The sequence below is a fragment of the Bombina bombina genome, chromosome 7, assembly GCF_027579735.1.
Source record: "Bombina bombina isolate aBomBom1 chromosome 7, aBomBom1.pri, whole genome shotgun sequence".
NCBI lineage: Eukaryota > Metazoa > Chordata > Amphibia > Anura > Bombinatoridae > Bombina > Bombina bombina.
In genome coordinates, this window is record NC_069505.1 from 506,853,412 (window position 1) to 506,861,243 (window position 7,832).

At 47.9% G+C, this 7,832-nt stretch overlaps 1 pseudogene; it reads right to left on the bottom strand.

Moving 5' to 3' along the window:
* Nucleotides 1-4,274: 4,274 nt before the first annotated feature.
* LOC128636474 (protein mono-ADP-ribosyltransferase PARP11-like) lies at nt 4,275-5,367 on the bottom strand (annotated as a pseudogene).
* Nucleotides 5,368-7,832: the final 2,465 nt, after the last annotated feature.

Consider the following 7,832-nt stretch of genomic DNA (forward strand, 5'->3'; position numbering starts at 1 on the left):
CCCCTTGTACCTGTACGCCTCTCTGACGACAGAAAGTCTCCCATCTGTTCCAGTGGCCCAGGTAGGTCGCCCAAGTCTTCAGAGCCAGGGACGCCTTAACTTAACTGAGGATGCTTTCCCAATCTTCATCAACTGCCAAAGAGAAGAAGGGCACGTTAGACCCTCCTTCGCTGCCCTGGGTGCTGCTTTCCTAAACTGCCCCCAATTGAATCGAGAGAGTGCATGTGCAATGACATTCTGCACTCCCGGGACGTGTTTGGCAGTGAAACAGATGTTGAGCTGCAAGCAGCGCAACACCAGGTGCTTCAGATAGCATACCACATTTGGCGAAGCTGCAGACAACCTATTAATGGCGTACACCACACTCAGGTTGTCCGTCCAGAATACCACCAACCTGTTTGCTAACCGAACACCCCATATTTCTACAGCTACCACTATTGGGAACAGCTCCAATAGCGTCAAGTTCCTGACACACCCAGCCTCTATCCATTCTCTGGGCCATTGAGCCGCACTCCACTCCCCATCCAGGTAAGCTCCATACCCAGAGCGCCTGCCGTGTCCGTGAAGAGGTAAAGGGCTTGATTCGAAACTGGCGGGTGCCTCCAGAGGCAAACCCCGTTGAAGTTGACCAGGCCCAAACCTCTAAATCCTCCTTCACCTCATCCGTGACACTTGCCCATTTAGCCTGCCCCGGAGGGCCTTTCAATTGGCCCTCAAGGCAGCGGTTGAAGACCCTTCCCATTGGAATCACACGCCCAACAAAATTCAGAAGGCCGAGCAATGACTGAACCTCCTTAATAGGGACCCTAGCGCGTCCCATAAATGATCTGACCACCTGCAGCATTCGCTGCACTTTTTCGTCTGGCAATCTGCATATCGCATGCACAGTGTCGATTTCTATCCCTAGAAATGTTATACACGTACAGGAACCCTGCTTCTTCTCGTCCGCAAGGGGTACCCCGAAACTGGCCATCAATTCCTTCATGACTTTCATGAGCTGTTCGCAATCTGCGCAACCCGCTCTCCCCACCAAGAGGAAGTCGTCGAGGTAATGAGCAATCGCCCCACCTCCAGACGCCGTTTCGACCACCCAGTGCAAAAAGGAACTGAACCACTCGAACAACGAACAGGACAAGGAACACCCTATTGGTAGGCACCTGTCCACATAGTAAAACCCTTCGAACTTCATCCCCATGAGCCTAAATGCCGAGGGATGGAGGGGTAGCAGCCGGAACGCAGACTCTATGTCGAGCTTCGCCATCAGCGCCCCCGGGCCACACGACCTAACCACCTCTAGAGCATTATCAAAAGATTGATAATGCACCGAGCTGATTTCTGGGTCAATAGCATCATTGACCAACACCCCTTTTGGGAAAGACAGGTGATGAATCAACCTAAATTTCCCCGGCTCCTTTTTTGGCACCACTCCCAAAGGCGAGACCACCAGGTTTGCAATGGGGAGCTCCGAGAATGGGCCAGACACCCTACCCATTGCGACTTCCTTTGCCAATTTTTCCCTCACCACGTGTGGGAATTCATAAGCCGTCTTCAAATTTTTGTGTACCCCTGACCCCAGGACATTCCTCGTAACTGGGATCTCAAAACCCCACTACAGACCCGCCCGGAGCAGCTCCGCTGCCTCTTGGTCTGGATAATGTGCCAGCCATGCTAGCATAGGAGACAGCTTAAGTGGGGTTGGGGCCCTTGACCACAACTCCAGGTTTTTGTGCTGGTTTAAGCTGCCCCTGGTCCTTGCATTTACTGCAATCTGCTCCTTAGTGGGGACCACCACAGTATCTGCAGATGTGCCGAAAGGAGCAACTGCTCCCCCTGTCACACAACTTGTCCTGAAATTTCCAGCACTCTCACCCCCGCCTACTGACCCTCGCGCTCTGCCGCGGAAACCCCTGCTGCGCCTGCGCCGGGGGAGTGGCTCCCCCTTCCAGCCCTATTTTCGACCACAGGTGCATGTCCTGAGTGCCGAAATGCAGTAAGGGATTCCCCACCATCTTCCTCCTGAAGGCCATGTCATACTCTCTCCATGCACCCTCTTTAAATCTGTTATGAATATCCTCTATAGTATCCTGATACTTAAAGAGGTTGTGGCCTTGCAGCGGCCACCTATCCACATAACAGGCCGCTAGCACTCTGAAGCATTTCAGCCATTCTTCGTACGTTTCAGGCCTACGTACCTTTTTGGGCCCAGATCCGTCCTGGGACCTTTCTTTCACCCTAAACGCATCCAGTGAAAGGTCAAAAACGTTAACGTAACGACCCTCCTGTATATTCTTAATTATTTTCATCTTAAGGTGCCGTATAGCGAATGGACCAGACACGGGTACGTGTCCCCCTGCGCCGCCACCTTACGAGGCACTGCGGCCCCAGGGGTACCGCCCTCAGGCCCTATAACCCCTTGATCCCCTTCCACGGGCCCCGGCCCCCTGACCCTATCCTTTGCATGCCCTGCCGCCATTTTCTTAATCCACCTAAACATTCTAAGCTGACCTTTATCAACCAGCCCCAGGTCCTCCCCACTATCTGAACCTGATCCGCTAGATGAAGACCCCGTGTCAGCATGTAATGTGTGAGGTGCATAGTACTCACGATTTCCTGGGCGGCCTGCTTCGCTGGGTGCCTGAGTCGTTGATCCAGTCTGATCCAACTGCTCGCTGTTCTGACCTGCCACTACCAGCGCACTGGAAGCCTCGGTTGCCATAGCTGAAGCGGGCCTATTCTGTACCTGTGGAGACAAAGCAACTTGGGGAGTACTCTGGCCAACAGGTGGTGCGTCAAAAGAGACATTCCTCCCTTCCACCCTATGATCCCCCCAGCATTCATCCCCAGAGCTGCTGACACAGCCCTTCTGATCAAAACTTCCTGTCCAGGCCCCTCCTGGGCGTGGGCACTCAACCTCTGGGGGGGCCTGCTGTCTGGCCATCTCACGCAGCGCAGTTTCAACAGCCCTCTTTATGATTTCCTCTTGCACCTGCATATTATTAACCTGGTTTGCTGCCGTCCGCACATAGAAACCCCTAGCCTAGGATAACCCTGCTCCTGATTCGCAGACACCACACACCTATGCTCACCAATCGCTGTATCCCCACTCATGCCATACTGTGACCCATGAGCGCTAACATGCGTTATCCCCGCATGTGCCCTCCCTGTGCCTCTAGTGGCATCCCCCACACACATGCCACCACTAGCATCCATGACCCTCACAGTACTGCCACCAACGTTCGTGCTCCCTGCCGCTCCAGACATACTCATATGGCCGCAAGCGCCATTCCCGTGTGTGCATGCGCACTAGCACGGGGACCGCTGACACCCAAGACCGCTGGCGCAATCATCGTAGGCCCATCGGACCCAGCTGCCACAGACACACACCTCTGTCCTCCAGCCTCAACACCCATGCACGCATGCGCCCTTGCGCTAGGCCCATCAGTACTCGTGCGCGCCTGCGCACTTGTACTAGGCCTCTCAACCACGCTACACCTCCGTGCCCCCACCTCACCAGGCACCCTAACTGCACCCGGTAAGTACTCATGCCTCACTCCAGTGCCGCCTGTTGCTGCCCCACCCGCGACCGGAAGCCTCCCAATTTACCTGGGCCGATCCGGTCGCGAGTGGGGTCTTCTCCTCTTGTGACCCTCCCTCCAAGATGGCGGCCAAGATCCTCCTCCTCTGACGAACTTGAGGAGTACATCTCGCGCGATCTGCCATATGAGAGGGATGGGCCCGCTGCGCACTCTGCATTTTCTGACCTTGGGGGCCCCGACCCACCGGCCTGATCTACCGCCGCACCACAGACAGCCTGGGCCGCATCCCGGCCCTGCACATGTGCAGATGGGGCCATGGCTGACGCCAGAGTTTGGACTAAAGCCAGGACTGCCGGTGGCAATGCTGGCAAAGAACCACCACGCTCACTCTCCACTATAAACCCCGGTCCACTAATAGGAACCCCCAGCACCTGAGGGCCTTCCCGCCCCCCCCTAGGACCAGTATGGGCCTCTCCACAGCCCTCTCCCTCCGGCTGAGAAGGAGACACCTCTCTAGGCCTAACTGAGAAACTAGCTTTGGGCCCAGTACCCCCTCTCCCCCCCTTTGCAGGCCCCTTTCCCTTATTAAAACTTCTCTGGGGTTGCGTTTTTTGGGGTGTGGGGGGTACCACATCATCAGACCCATGCTCCTCTGTCTGTCTTGCAGGTCCTTTCTTCCTGGACGTCATCTCCACAACCTCCCTGTATCTCTTGGGAGACAGAGATTTCCTCCTGGATCTATCCATCTCCAAAATCTTCCTTCAGGGACACAGAAAACTTTCTCCTTGAAGTCTGGAACCGAAAAGAGGCCGGATACCCTGCTGCAGGACCCTATAAAGGTAAGAACAAACACCGCCTCCTCTCCTGCAACATTGTAACAAAACACAATCTCACATTCTCCAGACTTCAAGTTGGTAATCCCTTAATGTTGTTACAGGCCCACTAGAGGGCCCTCCACTCTCATTATATTGTTTTTGCAGTAATGACTTGATAGTAATGCATCTCTTGCAAAGTATGTGCCTTTTCCATATACAGTACCATGCATTCCATTTATTCTCCAATCAAAGTTGTGAATGCAAATTGCATTTACAAAGTCATTGCTTGTACCATGGAACAACATCTGTTCATTTATTTCAGCTATACCTTTCTTCTTTTTTAATTAGGCCTTTTTCCTGCAATAAAACTCCCATAAATCTAGATTTCGAATTCTTACAATTGCTTTAATACGATCCTTATTCATGGTACCTCCAAAGCGATCAGCAACTTGAGTATATTCGTTAGATAGCTTGATTAAGGGGACAAGCTGATAGGGTTCTGTATTATTTACATTCTCCCAGTGGGAAGGCAAAGGAATAGATCCATTTTCACAGATGTAACTAAAAGCAGTAATTGAAAAAGGCGCTCTCTTTACTCATCTTTTTTTTCCCCGGTGCATAAGTTGGTTTGGCTCATCTCTATAAAATCAAGTCTGTAGTTAAACTTTGCTGTAGATAAAAGTACTGCTGCATGTGGATTCATTCTGTAATGCTGTTCAATTTCTTCACTGCTAATGGAACAGTGTGCAGTGCAACTGGTCTCAAACATATGCCACTTGCCGCATTCTGCAAGGTAAAACCAACCCCAGTGAGTATTAGATACATCCATAGGTTCACCATCGTCATTGTTTATGTGGGTTCCCATCTCTTCTTAGGCATACATTTAATCTTATATCTGTGATGTAAACAATCGTTCTATAGCCTGTCTACATGAAAAAAGCTTCAAAATTCTTTCTGGAAAACATTCTTGCCACATTGATGAAGTTCTTGGCTATTCTGTACCAGTTTCAGTTGTTTTAGATGTTGTATCAGTCTCTCCAAAAGACCCCTTCCAAAAGACCAACAGAAAGGAAACTACTTCTTCTTTTGAATCTTTTGTGGAAATATGTATATATGGTAGTATTCAGTGAATACTTGGACAATATGGATCTATACAAACACAGCTGTGCACAAGCTGTATTCTTTTTTTTTTTTTTTTTTTTTTTAAAGTTTCAATATTTATTGATGTCAAACGGTTTACAATAAAAAAAAATGTTGTAACAGGGAACAAATCCCGAACAAAATACAAGTTTGTAAGCATTGTAATATCACATAATTCCAAAAGTAGGTATTCTGTTTCTCTAACAAGTACCGTTTCGATTAAATATTTACCAAATGAAATGATAGAAACATCTCTTGTGTGCTACTATAGTAGCAGTAAAACTTAATCAAACAATTAAACAATTAAACAGGTTACTCAAACTTAACTTCTTATTTGTGTACTCAGTTACAAAAAGAAAGAAAGAAAGTGTGTCTACCAAGAACTATGTTAAAGGCTACTTTAGTTAATCTCTGTCTCGTCTTCTGCTCCAACCACCAGGCCTGTGAGCTGTATATTTTTTAGTATTCGTCTAGGACGGGTGATGTGTAATGAGTCCTCCCATATAAACAGTAGGTCGTGGGCAAAGGTCAGCCTTTGTTGTTTAAGGAGGCCAAATTCTTCTAGGGATAATAATTCACTAACCTTTTCTATCCATGATTGGACTGTTATTGACTCTTGGGTCTTCCACTTTAGCGCTATCAATGACTTAGCTCCATTTAAAGCTATCTGTAATAAATGACGTCTGAGTTTACAGGGGAAGTCGGGTGGTTTATTTAGTAGTGCTATACTGGGTGTGAGTACGAAGTCGTTAGTAAGAATATTTCGGAAGTGAATCTCTATGTTGTCCCACATATGTCTTTGTTTCTGACACTCCCACCACATGTGTAGGTAACTCCCTCTGATTCCGCAGCCTCTCCAATAATATGTACTAGCTGTAGGGTATATAGAATGGATGCGTGTGGGGGTCAAGTACCATCTTAAAATGATTTTGAAGTTTAGCTCTGATATCTTGGGAGAAGTTGATGACCTTTGTGTGCTGCAAAATATTTGTTCCCATTCGTCTTCTGATAACTTGGTATTTAATTCTCTCTGCCATTTTGTGGTGGAAGAGATTTGTACTGTGATAGCTGAACTATGGCACGCATTTTTGATAATGAGTGTGGAAGTGTGTCACCTTGTAAACAAATCTTTTCAAAGGGTGTAAGTGCTCTAAGAAAGTCGGCTTTGTGTGGAGATGTAGAGATTAAGTGAGATAATTGCATGTGTTTGAGCCATGAAGAGTACGTACCTGACGCTATGTCTGTCAATTGATCACTACGTTGGAGTTTGCCATCTTTAATAAAGCGGGCTAGTGGGGTGGTGTACGACCACTCTGTCGCTCTCTGGTAATTATCATCCAATCCTCCTATTAATTCTGCGTTATGTGGTATTGGGAAAAGGGGGGATCTGTTTCCTGTAATGAGCTTGTTATGTGTTACTATTCTGTCCCAAGACTCAAAAAAGTGCTTGTGTATTGGAAGTATTTTACATTGAGGGGGGCGTAAGGCTTTGGGTACCCAGCATAGAGCCCCTACCGACGGTACCTTTAGTATCTGGGAGTCTATAGCAATCCAAGCTTTGTGGCTACCTGCGCTATGCCAGTCTAGTATTCTTTGGAGAATCAAAGCCTCCAGATATGTCGCGACGCAAGGGAGACCTAATCCTCCTCGTAGTCCGGGCCTATATAGGGTGTTCTTCTGTATTCTCGGTCTACTTTTCCCCCAGATGAAGGAGTCTATGTGTTTCTGTAGTTGTTTAATGTACCAGTTTGTTATGGGGAGAGCCTGTAGTATGTATAGGATTCTGGGCAATGTTGTCATCTTTATGCATTGAGTACGTCCCCACCATGAGATAGGTTTACTTGACCATGTGTCCAAGTCTCTTTTGACTGAATGTAAGAGAGCTGTGTAGTTGTCTTTGAATAATGCTTTCATGTCCGGGGTCAACTGTATACCTAAATATTTAATGGACCTCTCTTGTAATTTTAGTGGGCTTATTTTTGATAGCGATGTGAACTCTTCTGGGGGCATTGAGATATTTAGTATTTCTGATTTTGTGTTGTTTATTAGGAAATTGGAAAATTTTCCGAATCTTTCTAATTCAACCATGATTTCCCTTATTGAATGTCGGGGGTTACTGACCGTGAAGTGCTATTTTGAAACTATTTTGTCCTAATTCTATCCCTCTGATGTTTTGATTGTTCCTTACATGGGATGCTAATACTTCCATTGTGAGTATGAATAGCAGGGGGGACAAGGGGCACCCTTGCCTTGTGCCGTTACTTATTTTAAAGGGGCTGGACAGCATCCCATTTACTTTCGCTTGCGCTGTAGGGTGTGTATATAAACTGAAAATCCTATC